We start from the raw sequence: 24,766 nt of genomic DNA, 5'->3' as shown, positions 1-24,766 counted from the left end.
TCACGTGTTATACCTTCCTTGTGGCCAAAACTTCTAAGTAACATGACAGTCAGAAAATGCAGTCTATGATAAAATGGATCACTCTGATTTTTTCTTTTAATCATATCTATAAGCTATTATAGAATAGTTCATAAAATCATAGAGTATCTTGGGTTGAAAGGGACCTTTAAGGTCATCTAGTCCAACCCCCCTGCAATGAGCAGGGACATCTTCAACTCGATTAAGTTGTTCAGAGACCCATCCAACCTGACCTTGAATGTTTCCAAGGATGGGCATCTTTCTTCCTTATATCTAGTTTAAATCTACCCTCTTCTTGTTTAGAACCATTATCCCTTATTACCATATCACAAGAGGCCCTTGCAAAAAGTCTGTCCCCATCTTTCTTACAAGCCCCTTTTAAGTATTGAAAGGCTGCAATAAGGTGTCCCTGCAGCCTTCTCTGTTCCAGGCTGAACAACCCCAACTGTCTCAGACTTTCTTCACAGGAGAGGTGTTCCACCCCTTTGATAATTTTTGTGGCCCTCCTCTTGACCTGCTCCAGCAGGTCCACGTCTTTCCTGTGCTGAGGACTCCAGAATCGGATGCAGTACTCTGAGTGTGGTCTCACCAGAGCAGAGTAGAGAGGCAGAATCACGTCCTTCAACTATGGAGGTATTAATTTCATCTTAATATTCTACATGGCAAAAATTGATCATGTGACAAACTGGGATGAAAGTTTGGTCAGACAAGTACCTCCACTTCTCATATTTCACACATCCTGTAACTTTTCAGGCTGGTCCAATAAATATCTTAGTAAATACAAGTGGTGTAATTCAGCTGGGGTTTTAAAACAGATTTTTGACTTTTCTAAATCTATCTCAAAACATAACACTGAGTTTCTTTTTTGTCTGGTCATGGAAAGAATATTAATAGATAACCCTGGAAGTAAGTCTATTTGAACTGTCCCTGAACGTTCTTCTGATTATGGTAAATTGCTTAATCTGCACACTCACACTTTAGGACATAAACCAGAGATTCTTAAGAGAAGCAGACTTTTGTCCAAATTCAGAGAAGCAGGCTTCAGTCCAAATTTCTAAGGTTCATTGCTAATATTGACTCTCATAATCCAATTTTGGTTTATGTCTACAAAATAATACAGAAGAGTGCTTAACTCTAGGTTATTTTCTTCTGAAGAATACATTTTCAACTTTTCTCTGCTCTGCTACTTTTTCCCCATTTTCATTGCTGTGGGCTGGGGTTTTTTTGCAAGTTACCTCAAAACTACTTCCAGTATTCATGCTGTTAGTTGAAATGTTTTGACATCATTGCATAATGAAATTCAATTCAAATGTTTGAGTAGGCAAGTTTATAATCATCTAAAGTCACTTGAGATAAAAGTGTTTCTATACTAACTTCAGGCTCCGTATCATTACTTAAGACCTTACATTTCTGAAAGCTTCTTTTCTATATTTAGCACACTATACTAGGCTTTTAATCAGAAAAAACTGCTTGCCACTGCAGTTGATGTGAAACGACTACAGAATATTATTGATTTAAATATTTGTTATCTCATAAATTCCTGTTCTTCCCTTACAATGCCATCAGTTGAGATACTTCTTTTTGGCAAAAAAGAAGGAAAAATACATATTAAATACAAGTACATTGTTAATGTTTAATTATGTATACAGGACATGTCAAAAGAACAAACAGTGCATAGTAAATATTATATTTTTTAGTATCTGTTCGAAACAAGTAATAATGGCTAATAAAAACTACAAGTTGGTACCAAGGGCTGTTGATCCATATCTCTCTCAAAAACGGTAAAACAACCAACAGTGTTAAACATGCAGCAGTAAAGTGCTATACTCTTACCCATGTTTTTCTCCTAAGCAAGGTTGAGGCATGTAACACCGTAAGACCCTTTAAGTTTCACAACTATTTGTGATCCCTTGTATCTGATTCAAATAAAGACTTTAAAACAATTTGGTGCTCACTGGTCCTCTGTCACTATAAATAAATTGATTGTTCCTAAAGAAAACTAAAACTAAAGAAAAATAAACTTTTATGATTAGATGACTGCATAATTCCACCACCAATGGCACTTATTTCTTCACTATCCTGAAAGGCAGCAGAGGATAAATGCAACAGGGAATAAAATATTTCACTGTAGTCAAAATCATGATAAACCTGAGGTTAACACAGTAAGCTCTGCACTTCTCAAGACACTCTTTAAACTTCAGAACATGATGAGCATTATTTGTACACAGTACAGTGAAAACAATACCTATTTAATCAATATAAACAGTCTGGGATCCTAATGTAAGACAGTGTATTTAGAGGAAGGTGTCTTGCTCAGCTGTTTTCTAATTAATTAAATTAACAAAACAAAGCTGTGATGGAAGGAAAAATCTTTCCACAAAAGAATTTAAAAAAATCCAAAGCATGAAAGAAAGTGTTTCTTGAAAGAGAAGAAAAATGTAGCTATATTTCTTTTCTGAGTCCAATTTTTTAGAATACATACTAAGGGAATTTAATTTTACTTCTGTAAGTTAGGAGGAATTAGCTTACTGTTTCCACTGTAATTCATTAAGTTTCTCATTAAATATTAATCTAGATCCAGTCTATATCCGAACTACAGACACTGCAAAACTAAACAATACTTGGGTTTTGGAATGTGTCTGTCTTTGCAACTGTTTCTGTTTTATTAAAGTGAAATTCCAAAAACCTGAGTGATTGCTAAGATCAGAAACCATTACCAAAAGCACTCATGAACCCAAAGAATCAGATGGGCACCTGACTAGTGACATGCTAAGGGCATCAAATGCCAAACACCTATTACTATAGGAAAAGGCAGACAGTGTAAGATCAAAGTCTGCCTTACTGACTATCCTCTTTCTAAGAGTGCTTCAAGGCAGAAGTGTAAGTGGTGGAAGAGTACTAGAACAGGGCAAACAGGACATGATACTTCCCAAACATCCTCAGAATCTCCACAACTTTCAGTTAAGAAACTTGCTGAGCCAGAGCTGCTTTTTCTATATATAATAAATATACATGGATGTTTTTCCATAAATTTACCTTATTTCCTCTTGAATCTATATGGAATTTTAGAATCCATAACATTCTAAGATGTCCAACAGAGTCCCTGTTTTAGTAAGAGTCTCTTTCTATTGCTTGTTCTGAACTACTCCCCTGTTAGGTTTATGAAGTACCTCATGGCGCGGGGCGGGGGGGGGGGCGGGGGGGGGAAGGGGTTGGCATTGTACCAGAAGTAGTAGTGGGCAATAAATCCCTTTTCTCATTGTCTATGCCACCTAAGAGTTTAATGATTTCTCAGATGAACCCTCATGGGCTGCAGGCTGCTTGCTTAGCTTCATTGTTCCCTCTGTGGAAGTTACATCATATCCTTGATCATCTTCCACTGCATCTACACCATTTTGATTCAAGCAGTAAAGGCAGTTCTAAAGCAAATCCTTTGTCCCACATACTGTACAATGAACAGTTTTGATACATAAGAACTAGATTTCTTCCAGAAAAAAAAAAAAGATCAACCAGACCAGGTATGCACCAAGCAGAAAGCTTTGAACGGGGTGCATAATAGAAATATTTGCCTGGAAGAGAAACTCCCAAGCTATATACAGTGGAGATGTAGGGTCCTTAACACCAGCTGCTCTATTCGGTCACTTGCTAATGCAGATGTGTGTCTCATCTCCTTTCTCTGAAACTTTTCTAATTCTAATACAGGGTCATTAAGATGGGAGAAACTAAGCTCCAGCCCAGGATATTGGTATGCATTCAACAGCATCATAGCTTCCACTATTAATTTCTTAATAATCTGTAACATTCAGCCTGGCTTTTTGACCGGTACTAAGCTTTGGGTTGACCTTTGCATGAAGCTATCTCCTATCAGCCTGCAATCTTCGTGAAATCCTCCTTTATAACAATTCTGACTTTCTCTGAAAATTCTACTCAAATGAAAAGCATCAGTATGAGCTACAACAGACCCAGATGCACTAAATTAATAATGCCTCTAATCCCTGATGGTAATGTCAGACGTCTATGAATAGACAGAATATGCTTTCTGCAGTCACACCCCATTACTCCTTCTGTTTTAAACTGAGAACCTACCAGATCCCACAGAGAGGCCTTCCTCACCCTCTGCACTAAGCCACAGGTCCTCCATGCTAAGGAACCTATTAATTGACAGTCTGTGATAGATTTATAGGGCATTTTGCACCACAGAAATAAAAAAAGGAGCCAGAACATCATGCCATCACACACCCAACATGAACATGCTGAAGAGCATCATCTTTGGAAGAGTTGGTGAAGGATCATCATAGACAAAGATATAGCTACATTTTACACTTCTAGTTGTACTTTCTATTTACCAACCAATAATCAATCTAATCTAGTCAATAGACTTAAGTAATGCAGATTAAAAACTAACACTTGAGACTCTCTATTTTTCCATGTAGTAAGTACTTCTTGAACCATGATCATGAAATTGTGAGGATAAACAAGTGGTGGCACAGGTTGCCTGGGGGCTGTGCAGGCTCCTTCACTCCTCAGGATTTCTCAGATCCTGACAGGATGAAACCCTGAGCAGCCTGGTATGACCCCATGGCTGACCCTACTGTGATCAGCTCCTTGCACTGGACACCTCCCAAGTTTCTCCCCCATTGTAAGAGTTTAATTTGCAGATTAAAGGCCCAGTATTGCAGTCCTAATCCAGGCACATCAGAAAAGACTGTGAAGCACTGTTCACTTTAATATTGTTGCTTAGTTCCTCTCTGTGGAAATACTACACATTTCAAATCTCATAAGCCATCATCATGCTTGTCATGTGATGCACCTCTTCTTGAAACCAAGTGAATTGTCTCCCATAGCTATGAATGGTTTAAATATATAAGACAAAATAAAAACAACATAAGTTTCCATATAGCAGAAAAAAGAAGTTTGAGAATTAGAATATACTGTGCTGGGTTTGTGTGTATGGCAAGGGTTTTAGTAGCGTGGGAGGGAGCTACAGCGGTAGTCCCTGTGAGAAGCTTCTCAAAGCTTCCTCGGCTCCAAGTCAGACCTGCCTCTGCACTAAGGCCAAGCCAATTAGCAACAGCGACTGCACCTCTGTGATAATGTATTTAAGAAGGGGACCCTGGGAGGAGGAGTGGGGAGTTGTGAAGATGAGTTCTGAGGAGGACATCTCTGCAAACACTGAGATTGGTGAAAGGAAGGAGGAGGAAGGGGGTGAGGTGCACCAGAGCAGAGATTCCCCTGCAGCCTGTGTTGAGAGGGCAGGCTGTGCCCCTGCACCCATGGAGGTCACCAGTGGAGAAGATGCCCACCTGCAGCCTGTGGAGGACTCCACACCGGAGCAGGCACCTGTGCCCAAAGAAGACCGGGACTTTGAGGGAAGAAGGCCCTCCCGTTGTAGTTCGTCACTGAGAGGATTGCAACAGGTGCGAGGGACCCACACTGCAGCAGCTTGGGAAGTGCTGCAGCCCATGGGGAGGATTCATGCTGGAGAAAGTTCATGGAGGACTGCAGCCTGTGAGAGGGGCACTGCACTGGAGCAGGGAAAGAATATGAGGAGTCCCCCCCCTGAGGAGGAAGCAGAGACAGAAAACAATGGGTGATGAACTGACCACAACCCCCATCCTCTGCCACCCTACACCGCTGGCGGGGAGGAGGTAGAGAAATCGGGAGAAAAACTGAGACTGGAAAGAAGGGAAGGGTGGGAGGAATGTGCTTTTAAGATGTGGTAATGCTTCTTACTGTCCTATTCTGTCTGTTAAATGTTGTTGTTGTTAGCATTTGAATTAAATTGATGTTCTTTTTCTTTCCCTAAGGAGTCTGTCTTTTGTCCATGACCATAATGGGTGAGCAATCCCTTTCTGTCCTTATCTCAATTCCCAAGCCTTTTGTTTTATTTTCTCCTTCCCAGGACTGGGGGGAATGGGGCTAGTGAGCAGCTGCATGGTGCTCAATTTTCCTCTGGGCACAAACCACGACATATGTGTATGTTTCTACACACACATATATATATCTGTATTCAAAATTAGAACTGTGAACTCTCTGTTTAGAGCAAAAAGTTAAATCATAAACAATATGACAAAAAAAGTATTCTTATTGTATTCTTTTACTACATGTTATGTACAGGATGTGTCAGCAGTCACATGGGAAAGTTTGGTTTTGTGAGCTACCCTCCCTAATTTGATTGCAAAAGTATAACCTAGAGAGTTGATCCAAATGAGAAAGGGAATTTTTTCAGGTTACTCATTAGTACTTAAAATGTTCTAATGTTACATTATGGCTTCACATTGCAATGAGGTTACTGAATAGCCTGTAACATGAACTTTATGAAAGTGTATTATATAATGTTTTCTTAAAATAATCAACTATATCTTTTAAAGGATCATATTACATAAATAATAATAACTTTAAAAATCAAAGATAATAAGAATAATAAGCAGCAGGAGTTTTCCTTTAGAATTTGTTTTTATTTGTTTATGTTGACTCAGGGCCGGACAGCTGAGATGTAACATCTGTTTTACAGTGGGATCCTGTGAAGGCTCTCTTACAGAAGTGTGTAAAGTCTGTGAAGATGTTAATTAGTGTCTCTCATGCATTTTAAAACACTTACAGTTCCAGTTCCTCAACTTGTCTCCCTTTATCCCACCGTTTACTAAGCATAATCTCTTAACTTTTGTTCCAGGACTTCCTCACTTATTATTTTACCCTTTTGTTTCATTACTTCCAGCTCAAGGTCTTTCAGCAAATATGTCCCAATCCCATATGTTATGACAAACATAACAAAATAATGCTGTACAGAAGTAATGGGAGTATCTTAACACCACGGACTCAGATACAAATTTCCCCAAAGGTAGCCAGTGATCAGTTTTGATGTTTTCAGAAGAATCTATTTCTTCACAGGTTGGACCAATTGCTTTAGAATAAAACTTTAAAGGAAGAGTAAGATTCAAATTAACTATGTTCAGAACACCATTTTAATAAACTGAAAGGAAGTACTGTATCGGAGAAAGAAGATTCGCAGTCAAAGTCACACTGGTTTAATACTGAGAAACTTGAGGTGTCAGCAAGACACTACTACTTGTGGGTTTGTATTTTCACAAATGTGCTTTCTTTTGCACTTTGGTTTTTATATATTCTACAGCTACCATCTAGATTATATTTTTTAAATCACACTTTATTTTACCTTTAACATCCAATTTTTTTTTGCCTTTCCTCTTAGCCCAGTACATATTTTTTTAAAAAACAATCAACATTTCACCTGTATTTTTACTAATATCACAAGATGTTGTGAAATAATCTTTGGTCTCATATCTAAATTCCATTTTGGACTTGATAGAAGAAAAGATGTTGTTTGCTGCAGCTCTCTTTCCTAACTGACAAAGTTAAATTTTCACAATTGTCCACAAAAGTCTAGCTACTAGCTGATATGTATGTTACTATTCTCCTGTTTATGATGGAAAAAATATTTTTATCTCTCTATATCTGGATTATTTCATACATCACTTATAAAAAATTGCATAGTAATACCTGGAGGCCAGTGTCAAAATTAGCAGTATCATTGTGCTTGGTGCCACAATACTAATATAGATAGAGATCTGCATAGAAGAAACTATTGTCTTCTAAGGTGTTTTTTTTTACCCAAGATGAAGGACAGTGAGCAGTGATCTTTACAGTGCATGACTGAATCCTGCTAATCCTGTCCACATTTAGTTTTTCCCACATGCATTCCTTGCTTTTTCTTTTTGCAATAATAAATGCATGCATGATTTGTCAGGGCTAAATGAGTTAGATAAAAATATAGCTCTGTGTTTGTCTTCCATCTTTCCAGAAGAAAAATGGCCACTTGACTTCCAACTCATTGCTCCCTGCATTTTTCTATATATTGATCCTCAGAAACCTTGTTTGTCTATTAGTGCTACCTATTCCCTTTCAGCAACTTCACGTTTAAACAAACAAACAAAAAAAACCCAAAAACCTGGCAAATACCCCAAACTCACACAATTCTTCATTTATCATGCATAAAATATGAGGTATATTAAAAGTCAGCTGAGATAAGATCCCGACACCATGTTTCCCTACATTCAGAACAATCCAGAACTCCTATTGACTGCCAAGTGGATAGAATTACAACATTATTAAAAGGTACAGCAGCTCCTCTAACAATCAGTATTTTGACATATTCCTTGCAAATGTGTCATCGAAAAAAATAAATTTTTTAAACCCCTCCCTTTATCTTTTGATCATCTTCAAGTTTACCACATTCCAGTTCTTCTGTCTCCTTTCTTTGACTTTTTCCTCAAATTCCCTGAGTAGAGGATGATGTCTAAAGAAGCAATTTACCATGGTCTAACAATGTGAGAGAGAAACAAAACAGTGAATGAACTTAAAAGCAAATATAAAATATGTTCTTTACATTGACTGTATAATTTCCTACCTTGAAGCTGCCCTAACAATGTGAAATTGATACTGTTGTCAGGGGCACATTTATTACCAAGTTACGCTTTCCTCCTTCATTAGTGGTCCCATCTTAATTTTACCTCAAAAAAAGATCAATTCTCCTTTATGCCATTATTGTTTTCCTTTCATTTCCAAATTTATAAATGTTTTGAGTTGTAACTTTTTATTAGCTGATTTCAAATTTTTCTCCAAACTTGGGCTTTTAAAATTGTTAACTGTTCACTCCGTATCAGTTTCAGTACACAGTCTGGATGGAAGGGGGATGACTGAAAAGGCAAAGGTGCACTGACAATACAAGCTGCCCATTTCTTGTTGATTGTGTTTCTTTTCTGACCATGATCAAAATTACACTACAAAATCAAGAATAAAGTGAAGTGGCAGATGCAAGTGGATGTGTTTTTAGCTTTGACTGCATTTCTGCAGGGCAGAAAATGAAGATAATGGACACCTAAATAAGGCAGATAGAAGCAGAATTAAATTCTCTGTAATGTAGTTCTAACGTTGTCATGTCACTATAATAAGATTAGCCTTGACTGTGTAGCTTATCTAACATGGTTTAAAAGCCTTTGGTGTACAATTAATCTGTGCTAGGTAAAATCATGGACCAAATTCCTCCCTGATGTTACTTCACTGATTTTAGCAGAGTGACACAAGGGATTAATTTGGTACTAGCAATTTACTTTATAAAGTTTCTATTACCTTTGATATTTTCAGGTGTTATGGCATTTTAAATGCTCCAGATACTTAGAAGACAGAAGTATTTTAAGTATACGTCTACATATTTTTTTGTTACAGTCAGATCAAGGATCAACAGCTGAGATACAGACAGGGAACTAAACTTTTACTCAGGTTCATGGTCTAATTATTTCCTTGATGTGAAAGAGAGGAAATTTACTTCTTGACTTCTTCTGGTGCCTCAGTGTAGGACTTCTTTACACAACACTGAAATAAATTGAGAAGTCACTGCACAGAGCCAAAAGCATAAAAATCTTCAAAAAATCATAAGCCAAATTCATTCAGTACAGATTCATCTATAGCTTTTCCAAAACAATGAGCTTACAAGATCAAACCTTTGGCTGCAACAAAATATCATGAGGGAATTATTTTTTCATGCTTTCTCTGTTTCTTATATTCTTTCTTTCACTGTTCACTCTTAGAGATATTATAGCAAGGTAGATAGGATATCTCTCTCACCCTTCAGAGGCCATGGGTGTCTATGTATTATATATGTAAGCAATGCAGTGTATGGTTGCATATAAATTCAAAAGCTATAATTATGCTCATTCATGCTATTTAAAGAGAGCCATTAAAGCACTTACTCCTATATTTGGCCATATCTGAACTGTTTGTGGACTGAAGTGAATGGTGGCAGTTCTCCAGATCTTATTTTCGAGCTGGCTTCTAGATGAGGAGTAGGAGAGCACAGCATTTTCTACAAAGACCAATTATATGTTGCCAACTATCAAAATGCAAGGAAATGTGAAACCTCAATATTGCTTCCTGGTTGTTGCAGCAGGGAACATCTTGTCAATCCCACCTGCATTGCTGTTTAAATAGCTCACTGACAGCGAATTTCATCATATCTAGCAGTTTTGGTTTCCACATGCTTAAGGCACTTAGATCCAAAAAGATCTATTGAGTGGTATAAAAGCCAGTGGAATTATTTTCTTCTCTCCTGCTCTTAATGGGCAGCTGTAGCTGGTTGAGATTTAACAAAAAGAAAATAAAGCCATGGCCTAATAATTACATGGACACTCACTTACAAATAGACAAGGGAAAGAAAAAAAAAAACAAACCCCACCTAATTTATTCTTAGCTAACTTGTAAGAAAATCTCTGAGAGAGCCCTGCATGTTCTTCTCCATGCAACGGTTTCAGGGAAATTCATCCAACAATGGAGTGTTGCATTGTTCAGCTTCTGTATGGCTGACATAACAGTGGAAGTGGCATGGAAGGAGCAAAACAAAGGGTCAGTCAGAATGCTCACTTGCAAAATCAAAGTACTATTCTATTTCTAGATGCTCTGGCTATTTTAAAGTACATAAATGTCTTCCCCATAACAGCTCAAACACAACACAAGCAGAAGTGGCTCTTGGGGGTTAAACTGAACCTTGCTCTGATTCAGCACCACCCTTACTTGTTTTACCACTTGTTTCAGCCAGACACGCCACTAAATCCAACAAAAGTTTTTATTGTAACAACCATCAACTCGAAGCCATGAGTCTCATATATTCTTCATGTACATAATTAGAATAATTTTTCTTTTTTTTAAATCCTTAAAGGTTGTTGGAGCAGAAGTTTTACTTTTATTGCCTATATCAGACATGGCTGGGCACCAGAACAGTAACGATTGTCGTGCAACATGTCAAATTTTACCCATTTTACCCATAACATGATTTACAATGAACAACAGTGCAACCAAAGCCAAAGAATTGTCTATTTTTTTACTACCTTCCATGAAGAGAAACCATTTATACTCTAATTACTTTGTGATTGTGCTATGCAAGTAAATACTACATAGCTTTAATCATTGTGTTGTATTTTGTATTGCTGAAAACTAAACACTTTACACAACATAATGTGCAGAAGTATTCATGTTGCTACAGCCTCTAGCAGAGATGGAAACTGAGCTGCTTGAATGTGTGTGTTCCTGCTGTTTGAGATCAGAAGCATGGGCCATTAATGTTTTATTGGTGCCTTTCATACAGTATCCTTTATACAAAAGGTTTTCAAAGAAACTGGTTAGAAAGGCTGGCTGGCCTCATGATTTAACAGTATTAAGGGGGTGTTTCCTGCATAAAAATGTATAACTGTTGCACAGATGATAGGAGGTTAAATTCCAGACAATGTGAGAGTGTTGAAGAAACAAAGTCCCAGGGCTATTATAGATGAAAATGCCATGATGAAAAAGGTACCCTCACAGCAGGACTTCGTCCTGTTGAATTTAAACTTTGTTCCATTCTTTAAAAGAATTATTTCAGATTTTTCTAAGCACAAATCCACAGATTCTTGCCACAATGAACAAAGACAGAGATACTTTTCTTGATTTCCTTGGTTAGCCTTACCAGAACATATTTTGCCACTGAAGTAACAGTGCAGCGACCCATGTAAAGACCAATGCTTGAGCAAGCATCTAATGAAATATTTTCAGAGCATTTGGTTGGTACTAGGACTTTAAACTATGCTCTTTGGTGTTGAGCAGCAGAAGTGGAAGGTTCCTACTCACAGCTTCATTTGAAAAGATGTAGTGGTTACTGGCTCCCCATGCCTTCCTCTACTGGCTAGCAGGGCTGTGGAGTAGGATTTTGGCTAGTTCTCATTGCTTAGAGTCACAAAGCTTATACCAAAGTTGTCCAAGGCTCTTTATATTCCACAAACTGTCTTGTACCTTCACCTTGTGCAAAATCCTGTTCTATTCTCCAACTGTAAAGCCATTAATACCACTCTTAACACAATGCACTGCATTACATAAAATTATGGTACATCTATCCTGTATGATGTTAGCCAAAGGGGATTTGGAAAGTGAGATTAGTTACCAATAGCAATTAGAAAATTTCTAAAGAGCAACAATTAAGGTCTATAACAATTTTTGAAATGTATTTCGAAGACTAACTTCTGCTTGTTCAATTTATGTATGTAAAGAAGAGACAGCGTTAATTTCTTGATGTAGGAAGAAAATGTGTTCAATGAGAAAGCAAATAGGCTAACATCATAATTCATAATTTGCTTTTATATTCATTATTTATCAAACAATTCAGAGTTTTTCAAGCACTTCAGATAAGCAAAGTTTCTGATGAATAAAGGAGGAAAATAGTTGTGAAAAAGCTTTACTCCACCTTTGTAGTTCTGGTAGAAAGTAGAGCTGCCTGTTTCTTCTTGGCAATATTTGCTAGGCTGTTCAAAAACTACAAGGCCTACAAGCAAGTCTAATTAATAGAAGCTACTCATGAGGGATTTTTGGTTAAATTCCTCTAATTGTCACAGACAACCAAACATTGTCAAAAAATCTTTGCCTCACAGAAACAGCTTTTGAATATATTCCTTGGAAAACTTGTCACTCAGCTACAAATGGAGTTAGGTACTTAACTGCCAAAGCAGAAGCCATGACCTCAAGTTAAATGCTACTTGCCACAACTGCACCCAAGGGGATCTGAGTGTAGCCAAGTGGTACACATAAAGCTGGAATGCTTGCACAGACCGATTTAAATATGTCTTCCTGAACTCAGAACTTCCTATGTTAGACCATAAAAAATACATAGGACAACTTTGCAAATCAAACTTCATAGTTTTCTGTGACTTGGATACCTCATTCACTGTAACTGGAAAGCACGGTTTGCACACAGGATTCACAACTCTGTTTTCTCTCAAAAAACAAAGCAGCAATAACCTTTTTAGGAAAATACAGTCATTGTTCCTCCAACCTTCATCTTACATCTCAGTACTTGAGTATTCAGGACCAGACAACTTTGACTAGTATAGACATGAAATGAAAAACTGCTCATTTCTTTTCTTGATATGTCAATCATTTGTGCCTTTCTCAAAGCATAACCAATAATCTGAAGGCTAATTTATGTGAAAAAAAAGTGTTTTCAACCCATTCTCCTGAGAATTATGCAATGGACTTGAATTCCATCTAAGGAGTTCTGGAGGGGAGATCTTCTAGAGCAAACCTTATAGAGTGAGTCTGGCTTTTTTTTTTACTGTTCTCATTTGGTTTGTAGAACATTACCATTTCTGGCATGCACGCCAGATGGGCAGTAGGAAATAAATGGATAAATAAAATCTCAAATGTCTGGAGCCTTTAAATTGATTACTATGTTAGTTAAATACCAGATGACTAATTCACATGTGCACATTTCAACTGAGCAGAATTTATTTTATTTAAAGGTCTGACATATAATTGAGTTTTGTTTGTCGTACCCTTTCACGCCCAGCTCTTTACACACAACCTAGCTTTAAATAACACATGCAGCTGGTAAAAACAATCTGTGGTAATAACATAGTTACCTTACATTCCTTTTCAATTCAGAAACAGCTCATGCTGCCTGCATGATTAACAAGTTTGCTGGGATATTAGATATCACAAGGAAAAATATCTGCTCTGATACATTCATAGTAGAATTAGTTCTAAATCATTTCCTCCTGTGTAGTACAGCACAAGTGAGGCAGATCTGTTCCATGAATATGTGTGTAGGTGGATGTGCTGAAGTCCTGACACCCTAAAAAACAGGTCCTTTCCCTGACAATCTCTTTTTACTTCTGAAAATCCTCTGAGTTTAGAACTGTCTTCTCTATCACATGGATATAAACCTCCCTTCCTGCACAGGGAGAAAAGCAGGTTCTTCTGCATCTACTAGCACACCTGACTAGCTGCAATGAGGCAACAAGCACTGTGTTTCATGCTCGATTACCTGCTCAGAGGAGCAGGGATAGAGCAACTCAGCCTAGCACTGCACTGTTGTAGCAGTGCAGTGATATGCTGCCCCTTGGTTTAGCTCAGCATAATCCCTGGCCAGGGCAAACATTAATTACTCTACAACCATACCGGAAGAGACACAACTGACATGTTTCCTGTATTCTGGTAGAACATTCCTGGGTGCCTGTGTCCTTGCAGCATCCATGCTGACAGCAGTCATGGACCTGCCAGAAGAGCCTGTGCAAGCTTGTTTCTGCATCCTTCGGGACACCTCTCTCTCCACTGGCAGTCAGTTTCACACTGGGCTTTAACTTTTGATCAGCCCTGATTTTCTCAGGTGATTGAACTAGATGAACATTGTATGTCCTTTCCAACTGAAATATTCTATTCTATTCTATTCTATTCTATTCTATTCTATTCTATTCTATTCTATTCTATTCTATTTCTATTTCTATTTCTATTTCTGTTCTATTCATCTCAGACTCCCAGGGCTGACATCCCATTACCATCATTATGTCACTTTTCTAGAGATAAGGTGGTGAGCAATCAGGAGAGAAACTGTGGTGAGAGACACCACAGAGGCCCCAACCCCAGCCTCCAAACAAATTTTCTCATTAGTCCTGGTCTTCATGTATGCTCCTGCACTTGGCATGAGCACTGTAAGGGGATTCTCAAAGGGACTATATTAAACAGAACTTTTATGCTCGCTTTAGGGACTTTTTTCATTCAGGAAAAATGTAGATGAGAGTCAAGCCAAATATATTCTCTATTGTGTGGCTGATCTCTTCCACGGTTTACCTCCTTTCCCCCCTCTTTTCAGTCAAAATAGAAAATAACTGGTTTACTTTATTTCTAGTTCTTAAGTTGCCACTGTTACTTTTCTTTTTCTTTCCAAATACATTGTCCTCATTTATGCAGGCACTAACAGCCACCTTTCACCTTCTATTGTACTGTATTTGCATCAGAGAGAAAATTCACAGTTCAATACTGTATGGCCATTTAGATGCCCATGTAATTTTTCTGCCATGCAGCTATATCCCACTCATTTAAAATAAAAAGCAGAACCAAAACCATCAGCCTGAAAGGCTGCAAAGATACATTTGCCTTGCTGGTTATTTACAATTTTTTCTAAATGACAAATATTCAGCTATGAATACTTGAGTTTGGTTGCACATTAATCTCAGAGAGAATAAATCTTCCCATTTGACAACCCTGGAGGAAAAAAAATGTGAAAGTACTGAAGCTCTAAAATTCAAGGTTTATTTTAGCTGGAGTAAGTGCACCATGATTCATCTGTCTTGACAAAGTACTGGGAGAGAGGAAGAAGCATCTCATAGCAGGAAGCTCTAAAAGTTTTATAGCAGGATAACATCATTCCAGTTTTGAAGCCTTTCTGTCTTACACAGATTTGTATTAAAGACGATCTTGCCTCTTCTACAAGACCACTCTTACCTCTCCCTGCCTCATTTTTTATCCACAGAATTGTTAGGTATCCCTGCTTATACTTGTTGAATTTTCTTGGTTGCTCTATGTTTTTCACTGACTGCTTTCTCATCATCATTACTTATAACACACTTTCCTTCGAGTTTGTGCATAGATGAATGTTTTTAATTGGGATTCTGGCTTCCATAATCTTTGGCCAGTCTCCATAAAATTAGCAAAGGTCTGGAAGCTCTGCAGATGGCAGAAGCTGTTGTGTGTGCTTTGGTTCATTATGGGTTTCCACCCTTGTATAACAGCCAGAGAAGGTGTCAAAGCCAATTTTCATTGCCCACTCCTGACATATTTCAGCAGAACCACAGGAAGGATACAAAGAGTGTTCATTTCTGAGCTATGGACATGCTCTACTGCTTAGAACTTTGAAAATGGTTTGTTTAATTTCAGTTAATGTAATACTTAAGCCCAGGAAGAGCCAAGTGCTCTCGAAAACTCAAAGGAGAGAGGAGAGGAGAGGAGAGGAGAGGAGAGGAGAGGAGAGGAGAGGAGAGGAGAGGAGAGGAGAGGAGAGGAGAGGAGAGGAGAGGAGAGGAGAGGAGAGGAGAGGAGAGGAGAGGAGAGGAGAGGAGAGGAGAGGAGAGGAGAGGAGAGGAGAGGAGAGGAGAGGAGAGGAGAGGAGAGGAGAGGAGAGGAGAGGAGAGGAGAGGAGAGGAGAGGAGAGGAGAGGAGAGGAGAGGAGAGGAGAGGAGAGGAGAGGAGAGGAGAGGAGAGGAGAGGAGAGGAGTCAGTCAAGGGTATGATGAACTGGCCTGAAAATTTCCTTAGCTGTGATTTTCATCCTTGTAGCTTTTATTCCCTCCATTTAACTCTGAGATTAACTAAATTAGTTAACTAGCTAAATGAATTTGCCATTTTTCTCTCTTATTTAGCGGACTATTTTTTCTTCCTTTCATTTTTTTCATTTTGATATTACTTCAGGTAAGTATATTTTAAGCAAATAAGAACATATGGACTACTATCACTAAACGTGTAGATCTATTCTGTATTGGAGCTTTACTGCTATACAGAATTCTTCATTGTCAGAAAAGAATAATATATATTTGACTTATCAAATAATAAACATTTTTTATGAAGGATGGAGATTTTCAAAGTGTATAAATGTGTAGAGATAGAAACTTGTGAAGTACTCAAAAATATCCAAGTATATTAGGTCTACCAAATTTCTTTGAGAATCTGTCTCAAAGTCTCTACTTTTAATAGAAAAATAATGCACTGTTTGATACAAGAGATACAGGAGTAAAAAAAATCTTGTATTTAACTTTATAAAAGCCTAAGTCCAGAAAAGCACCTGATGCACATGTTTAATTTCAGTGAGATTTCTCATATAGTTACTCACATACTTAAAAATGACACTGCCTGTTTTATTTGCAGTACATTTCTATAATGAATAATCCCAATTAAATAAGTTCTTTGAAGAACCCCTTTGACTGACTAAAGACAATCAGAAGTTTTGGGGTCTTTTTTCAAAAGCAAAAGTCAAGACCACTCAAGAGATTTCAGTTTTAATTTTACTCATTTTAACCTGATTCAGCAAAGGAATGTGTATTAGTAGGAGCTATGTGGTTGGTAAACAGTAACATCAAAATTTAGAAAGAAGAAAGAAAGCAAGGATAGTCACTGAATTACAACAGAAAGAATTACTAAAGTGTAACAACATTTCACGAAATTAGGTTAATCTGGAAAATATTCCAATTGAATTAGTATGACACTATACATGCATACTGATAAATTCAATTTCATTTATTTTACTGCAACTCCATGTAGACCAAGAAACTATGAGGGGGAAGAGGGGAAAAATCTGAAAATTTCTAGTTTACAAAAATTAAGAAACTGAGCTATCCCAATGGCAATAGTACACCTACTAGAAGAATTTCCTACTTTGGCAGAGTGCATGTTCTTCACTACTTTTTTTTTAATTCAAGTGAAAATTTAAAATGTTATTTCTTTTGCAATAGCAAAGGAAATGTTGTATCAGTTTCACTATCCATTAAGAATCATGAGCAGTTCCTTTAGCTGGGCATTTCAGAGTTAGTGCAGAAATTTGGGGGTGTGGAACTGAATACTACTGATTTTGTATGGATCCTGGAGAATCCCAGCTTCTAAATTAGTAAGTTTTTAGGAATTTTTCTTAATTGAGCAAACTTCAGAGCATTTTTGGCTTCCAATTTTCTTGGTGAAGAAATGTCCTTTTAATAGTAATAAATAACTGTCAATATTAAGTATTAGAAGCCACTTAACTATATTGTATTTTTTGTGACATGTTCAAGGATTTTGGCAAAAAGAATAGAATATATGAAATGTGATTTTGTTCCTGTCTGCCACATGTAATTGTGCCATCACTGCTGGAACTCCTTTTGTATCACACTATATGTATGTTATTTTTAGCCTCATTTACATTCACAAACACAAAATATGCCCCCAAAATAGACAAAGCTGGTTTTACATTGAAATTATTCCTATTCAGTTGAATGTGATGTGATAAATGAGCGCCAAATGAGAGACAGGAAACTAGAAAGAATATACATAACCAAAGATCAAACAACTTCACACAAAGGGTATTCAGAATTTAACTTCCAATTACAAGTTCAACAATTAACTAGCAAGTGACAGTTTAGACTATTATGATTAAACAAACAGCCATTGCTCAAAGCATTCTTTGTGAGATTCTCTGAAAAGACAGAGGTTTGGACATGACTTTTTATTAATATTTAAATAAATAAATTAAAGAACTTTAAACCTCACAGAATATCAAGATTCAGAGCTTTTGGTCAGCCCTGAATTAGTCAGGCAGTTGAACTAAATGATCATTGTAGGTCTCTTCCAACTGAAATAGTCTATTCTATTCTATTCCATGCATGGATAAAAAAATTATTCAACAGGTGGGTATTTTATTTTTTTGTTACTTTCTGCATTGCATATTTAGCCTCTGTGTGCTATATGCTGTTGCTGGTGTTGTAATTGCCTGTAAGACTGATGGTATATTGTTCTACCTAATGAAATGTAAAATTGGCTTTTGAAATAAACACAAGAAAAATGTTAAATCATAAAAAAGAAGGATACTGACTGTAGGCCTTTGTGTTTCAGACTATGAGAAAAGCATACCTGTCATGATGACTTCTTTCATTACAATGGTTGTCTGGTGGCTAATTCAGTAATAAAAATAACCAGAGACTTTCGAGGAACAAACATAAAAGAAGAAAAAATGAATTCTCTAAACTGAAACTTTCTTAAACTAGTCTCTCTAACTGATGTTTTTATTTCAGTGTGAGGATAATTTTTTCTGTCATATAAGTTTCAAGACTTTTTCACAGAACAACTTTAGCTGAACAACTTCCCAAATTCAGCGTGTATTGCCTAGAGTGAAATCACCAAAATCACATAAAAAAACATATTTAGGAGCAAGACACTCAGTTAGCTTAAATCAGCTGGTACCAATGACAAATTTTCATTAACTAAAGATGAGGCTGCACACGTAGATGTTATACACTAGTGTTATTTCTACCTTTAGCTTCCACTTCCTCCATCAGGTTGAGGCCTCAGTACAGAGGCTAAGACTGAAGTATTACATATTCTATTTTATAAATGGGGTACTTCAGCAAAGCGATAGAAGGACATTGCCAATGCATCTCTGAAGACATAGAATTAACTGTTGAATAAATACACCTTAAATTCAAAGAATAGCACCTGTTGTTTAATTCCTACCTCTCTTATTGACACTATATTTTTGTCTTCCTGTGAAGAAAAGTAGCTTTATAAATACTTTTTAAGCTAAAAACTTTTGTTCCTAAATATGCATGTAAGGATGGAAAAGGGCTGCAGAATTTGCAGCAGTGTTCAGACACCTAAATCCTTTCATTTCGATGCCTCAGAGCCAAAGAAAATCCCACCAGATGTCTGTCTGTATCATTAGGTGTGTAAACAATATTGAAAGGCAGGCCCCAAAGACCAACTAGGCATTCTTTCAGAGCTTCTTTACACACAGAAATATCATGAGATTAATCTGTAAGATTCAGTTCGTGGACAGCTTAAATGAACCCATTTTGTCATGCGATGAGTTGCTTCATTTCACCAGGCAGACAATAACAGCATCTGAAGTCAAGTTCCAGCTCTGGCTTGCAACCATGTGAACAAGGTAGATAAATGAGCAGAAGTAAGAAAGCAGTTAAAACTGCATGACAAATTGATAAGATTATCCTGCAATTCAACAGTTTATCACACAAGTACTACCTGTACTTGTACACCTTCATAAATACATGCCTTTCTTCCATGTTTTCCTGTATTGGCTTTGTGCTGACCAACGCTTGTCAGCATAGGTTTCACCTAAGTTATGAAGCAGCTGTTAATGAGAACTGTTTGCTCATATATTTTTCAGCATTTTCACCTATGCCAATTTCTTTTTCTTCCATGCTTTAATTGCCCGTCTGCTTTCCATGAAGAGGTTGTTCATGCACTTCAGTAACTTCTGTCTTGCCTTTGAGCAGCATAATCTTACCTGTAAAAGCAAAATTACCTAGTAGGACTCTGTTGGACTAGGTTTCTTTAGCTTTGGAGAAATAAAACCTCTATTCTAGTACTCCTGAAGGGTGACTTCTCAAAAAAAAAAAAAAAATCCTGATCAAATCCTTAAGTCTAATTTTAACTTTTCTTTGTATCATATGAAGAGAATAAAATTTTCTTAGAAACTAACTTCATGAAGATAGAAATTCCTTATTTATTTTAGCCATTCTCAGTTTGACCCATGGAATTTGAGAGAAGGGGTTGCGGGATGACTGGAAAATACTTTCCATTTAACTAGATATGAAACCACAACTGATATGGTGCTTTGATTAAACTTATTGTACACAAAGTCATATATTAAATGTTTGGATAATTCTTTCAGATAGCTGCATTGCAGGAGAGGGAGTAGAAAAATGTGTTGTGAGAACAGTGCATGACTGAGAAGATCTGTATGATGGTAAAAGACATCCAACCCTTCTTATACAGTATTATGCTGCAGCTTTATGTTTAGAAGCAATTTTTCATTAAGATTATTAACATTCAATTTTCATTCACATATTTGTCATGTAAAACCCTCTGACACATATTTTCCTTACAGTTCATTACTGTCTCCATTCTTGGAATCTAACTAAAAAAACACTTTGGTGGAACCTTTAGTGGAACGAGTGACTATATTTAATACTTCTAATAAAGGCCTTCAACAAAAAATTTCTACTTACCCCGTGATCCATTTCAGGCATCAACTGAAGTTAAAATCAACACAGCTTTTTGTTGTACTTCAAACTATCAGGCTTTATTATAATCACTGAGAGGAGCAACAATATAGCGATATTCTTAATGAATTTTACTGTTATCCATTGGATGCATTATTTAACATTGAATGGTAAGATGTGATGAACAATGTATACCTAGGAAGAATGAAGTATGGCCGGAGGCATATTCTAGTCTCTGAAGCATTGAGAATGCCTAGATTTTTTTTTTTTTAAGTGCCCAAAATCACTTCCTATGGCAAGCCAGATAGCATTTCAGGGTTCATTACAGCCTCAATTTGTTTCCACTGGTGTTGTTCTACAGAGAGTTCACTAGTCTCCCTTCATTCTATATTATGGTGGAGTTATAGGGGTGGTCTTCATACCAAAGGGATACTTTTGATTTTAGAATAAATTTCCTAATGTCAATATTATTCTTAATGAACCACTGCACATCAGGTTTTTTTCCAGTAATAAAATCAGAAATTCTTTTCTGACCAGCTGCAACGTAAATGGACCAGAGCCTTGAGAATGATAATAGAAAATAAAGCCATGGAAGATTCTATGTGTAAGCAACACAAGACTGTCTTCCCTTCCCTTCCCTTCCCTTCCCTTCCCTTCCCTTCCCTTCCCTTCCCTTCCCTTCCCTTCCCTTCCCTTCCCTTCCCTTCCCTTCCCTTCCCTTCCCTTCCCTTCCCTTCCCTTCCCTTCCCTTCCCTTCCCTTCCCTTCCCTTCCCTTCCCTTCCCTTCCCTTCCCTTCCCTTCCCTTCCCTTCCCTTCCCTTCCCTTCCCTTCCCTTCCCTTCCCTTCCCTTCCCTTCCCTTCCCTTCCCTCCTAGCATGGTCTTTCCTTCTTGCCTTGCCTTGCCTTGCCTTGCTTCTCTGATGTGCATGGTGAAGACTGATTATTTCTATCAATATCTGAGCTATGGATTCCAGATGGAAAATGTACTTCAACATCTCTTCAACAATACTTCTACAATCCAGCCTCCTCAGCCAGAAGATAGAGACTGGGAGAACGACCCCCCGCAATCCAGGAGGAGATAGTCAGTGACCTACTGCATCACATAGACATACAAGAGTCCATGGGACTGGATGGGATACACCCGAGGGTGCTGAAGGAGCTGGCTGGGGTGCTAGCCAAGCCGCTTTCCATCATTTACCAGCAGTCCTGGCTGACCGGGGAGGTCCACGGATGGGAAATTGGACAATGTGACACCCATCTATAAGAAGGGTCAGAACGATGATCCAGGAAATTACAGGCCTGTCAGCTTGACTTCAGTCCCCGGGATGCTGATGGAGCAGCTCATCCTGAGTACCATCACACAACACATGCGGGACAACCAGATGATCAGGCCCAGTCAGCATGGGTTTATGAAAGGCAGGTCCTGCTTGACAAACCTGATCTCCTTCTATGACACGGCGACCTATTTATTGGATGAGGGAAAGGCTGTGGATGTTGTCTACCTTGACTTTAGTAAGGCCTTTGACACCATTTCCCACAGCATTCTCTTGGCGAAACTGACTGCTCGCGGCTTGGATGGGCACACGCTTTGCTGGGTAAAAAACTGGCTGGATGGCCGGGCCCAAAGAGTTGTGGTGAATGGAGTTAAGTCCAGTTGGTAGCCAGTCACGAGTGGTGTCCTCCAGGGCTCGGTTTTGGGGCCACTCCTGTTTAACATCTTTATTGATGATCTAGACGAGGGGATCGAGTGCACCCTCAGTAAGTTTGCAGATGACACCAAGTTGGGTGGGAGTGTTGATCTGCTTGAGGGTAGGGAGGTTCTGCAGAGAGATCTGGACAGGCTGGAGCGATGGGCTGAGGCCAACTGTAGGAGTTTCAATAAGGCCAAATGCCGGGTGCTACACTTGGGCCACAACAACCCCCAGCAGCGCTACAGGCTTGGGGAGGAGTACCTGGAGAGCTGCCAGTCAGAGAGGGACCTGGGTGTGTTGATTGACAGCTGCCTGAACATGAGCTAGCAGTGTGCCCAGGTGGCCAAGAAGGCCAATGGCATCCTGGCTTGTATCAGAAATAGAGTGGCCAGCAGATACAGGGAAGTGATCTTACCCCTGTACTCGGCACTGGTGAGGCCACACCTCGGTTACTGTGTTCAGTTTTGGGCCCCTCACTACAAAAAGGACATTGAACTACTCGAGTATGTCCAGAGAAGGGCAACGAAGCTGGTGAAGGGTCTGGAGCACAGGTCGTACGAGGAGCGGCTGAGGGAACTGGGGTTGTTTAGTCTGGAGAAGAGGAGGCTGAGGGGAGACCTCATCATCCTCTACAACTACCTGAAAGGAGGTTGCAGAGAGCTGGGGATGAGTCTCTTTAACGAAGTAATAAGTAATAGAACAAGAGGTAATGGCCTCAAGTTTTGCCAGGGAAGGTTCAGACTAGATATTAGGAATTATTTCCTTCCAGAACAGGTTGTTAGGCATTGAAATGGACTGCCCAGGGCAGTGGTGGAGTCCCCATCCCTGGAGGCCTTTAAGAGTTGTGTCTACATAGAGCTTAGGGATATCGTATAGTTGGGAATTGTCAGTGCTAGGTTAATGGTTGGACTAGATGATCTTCAAGGTCTTTTCCAAACTAGACGATTATGTGATTCTGTGATGTCCTCCAGCCCATACAGACTATTAAGACTAGCTTTCAGACTAGGTCAGACTAGTAAAATCTTCTCTTGAATAACCTTAGGGATATTCCTTCAGTGTGTAACTGTGAATGCCAATAGTTTATCATTATGTTTCACTGCTGCCAGCTGAAAAATGGACACAGCATGGGTGAAGAACATAAGTAAAGTTCAGAAAAATGTAAAGGGTATCACTGGGGATACTACTGCCATTTGGTTCTGAGGGACATGATAAATGCAGATAGATCTGATCTCTTTCAAACCATGTAAATATCCTCCTTTTGTAAAGATTTGTAAATTCAAGTCATTTTTTAAATCTGCCTCCAGATTACATGTCTTGAAACAATCCCTTTAAAGATCTCAACAATCTGCCTTTAATGTAGATATAATATAGCTGCTTGAAAGACTGTTGATGAAATATGTTACTATTGGAATTCATTTGTAAGTATACAGAACTGTAAACCATACAAAAAAAAAAAATCAAACACAAATAAAAGCCTAACCATGTCTGTATATAATTACAAAGGAGACTTGATTCCAGAATTCAGGCCTGAACTCATTTGGAACGTAAAGGATCTGAAACATACATCAAAACATGGATCATGATCTGGCACAACTAGAAGAAACAAAGTTACATAAGACAGAGTTTTGAATTTAATTCCAAATGAAAGGGTCTTGAATGTCTGGTTATTGTTTTCCATTAAATAAAAAAAGTAGCATGTTTTCAGAGTAATCAAATTGTGTATTTCTTCCAGTAAATCGTTAACTACCGTATGTGAATTCACACACTCATAGGCAAACTGTTCAGCATATGGGCACTCAAACACCTACGCTTACCAATTTGCATACAGTCCTTCACACACAGTAACTCACCATCTCACTTTAGTCAGGGGCTTACACAACTTTTGTAAATAGTCCTTCTTTCAACAAAGAGACTGCATCATTGTACATACATCTTAACCAAAATTTATAGCAATGTAACTTTATTTTCTATAACTTAACTGGCACAAATTATGTAATACACATTAAAAACATATAATCAGACATTCTGAGAAGAAAAAATCATGAAGATAACCCGTAATGCAGACTCATAAATTAATTCTGTGAATCAATTCACAGTCTTGTTAATACCTCCCTATACAATTTTATGTCAACATTTTAATATGTATTAATTATTAATTTTATTAGAACCAGGTGATGAAATAGTTCATATTTACCAGTGAAATTATCATTATTTTTTGTCTTTGAAAAAATTTCTAAATGTGTGAAAATTCAGCAATACAGCAGACCGGTACACTTCTCTCCAATTGTCCCAGAAACTAACCATTAAAGACCTTTTGTTGTGGAAGACTCATAAGTAATGTCCATGCAAGCAATTTCCATCCAACAGGGAACGAAAGAATAAAAAATATTACAAAATCTAACCTACAACAGCTTTTTTCAAGGGTGTTCCAGAAAGTAAACTACGGAGTTAAAGCTATTAAAATGACAGCTAAATTTTGAGTCGTT

This window comes from Strix aluco, chromosome Z (assembly GCF_031877795.1).
Source record: "Strix aluco isolate bStrAlu1 chromosome Z, bStrAlu1.hap1, whole genome shotgun sequence".
NCBI lineage: Eukaryota > Metazoa > Chordata > Aves > Strigiformes > Strigidae > Strix > Strix aluco.
This window is presented reverse-complemented; position numbering follows the sequence as displayed.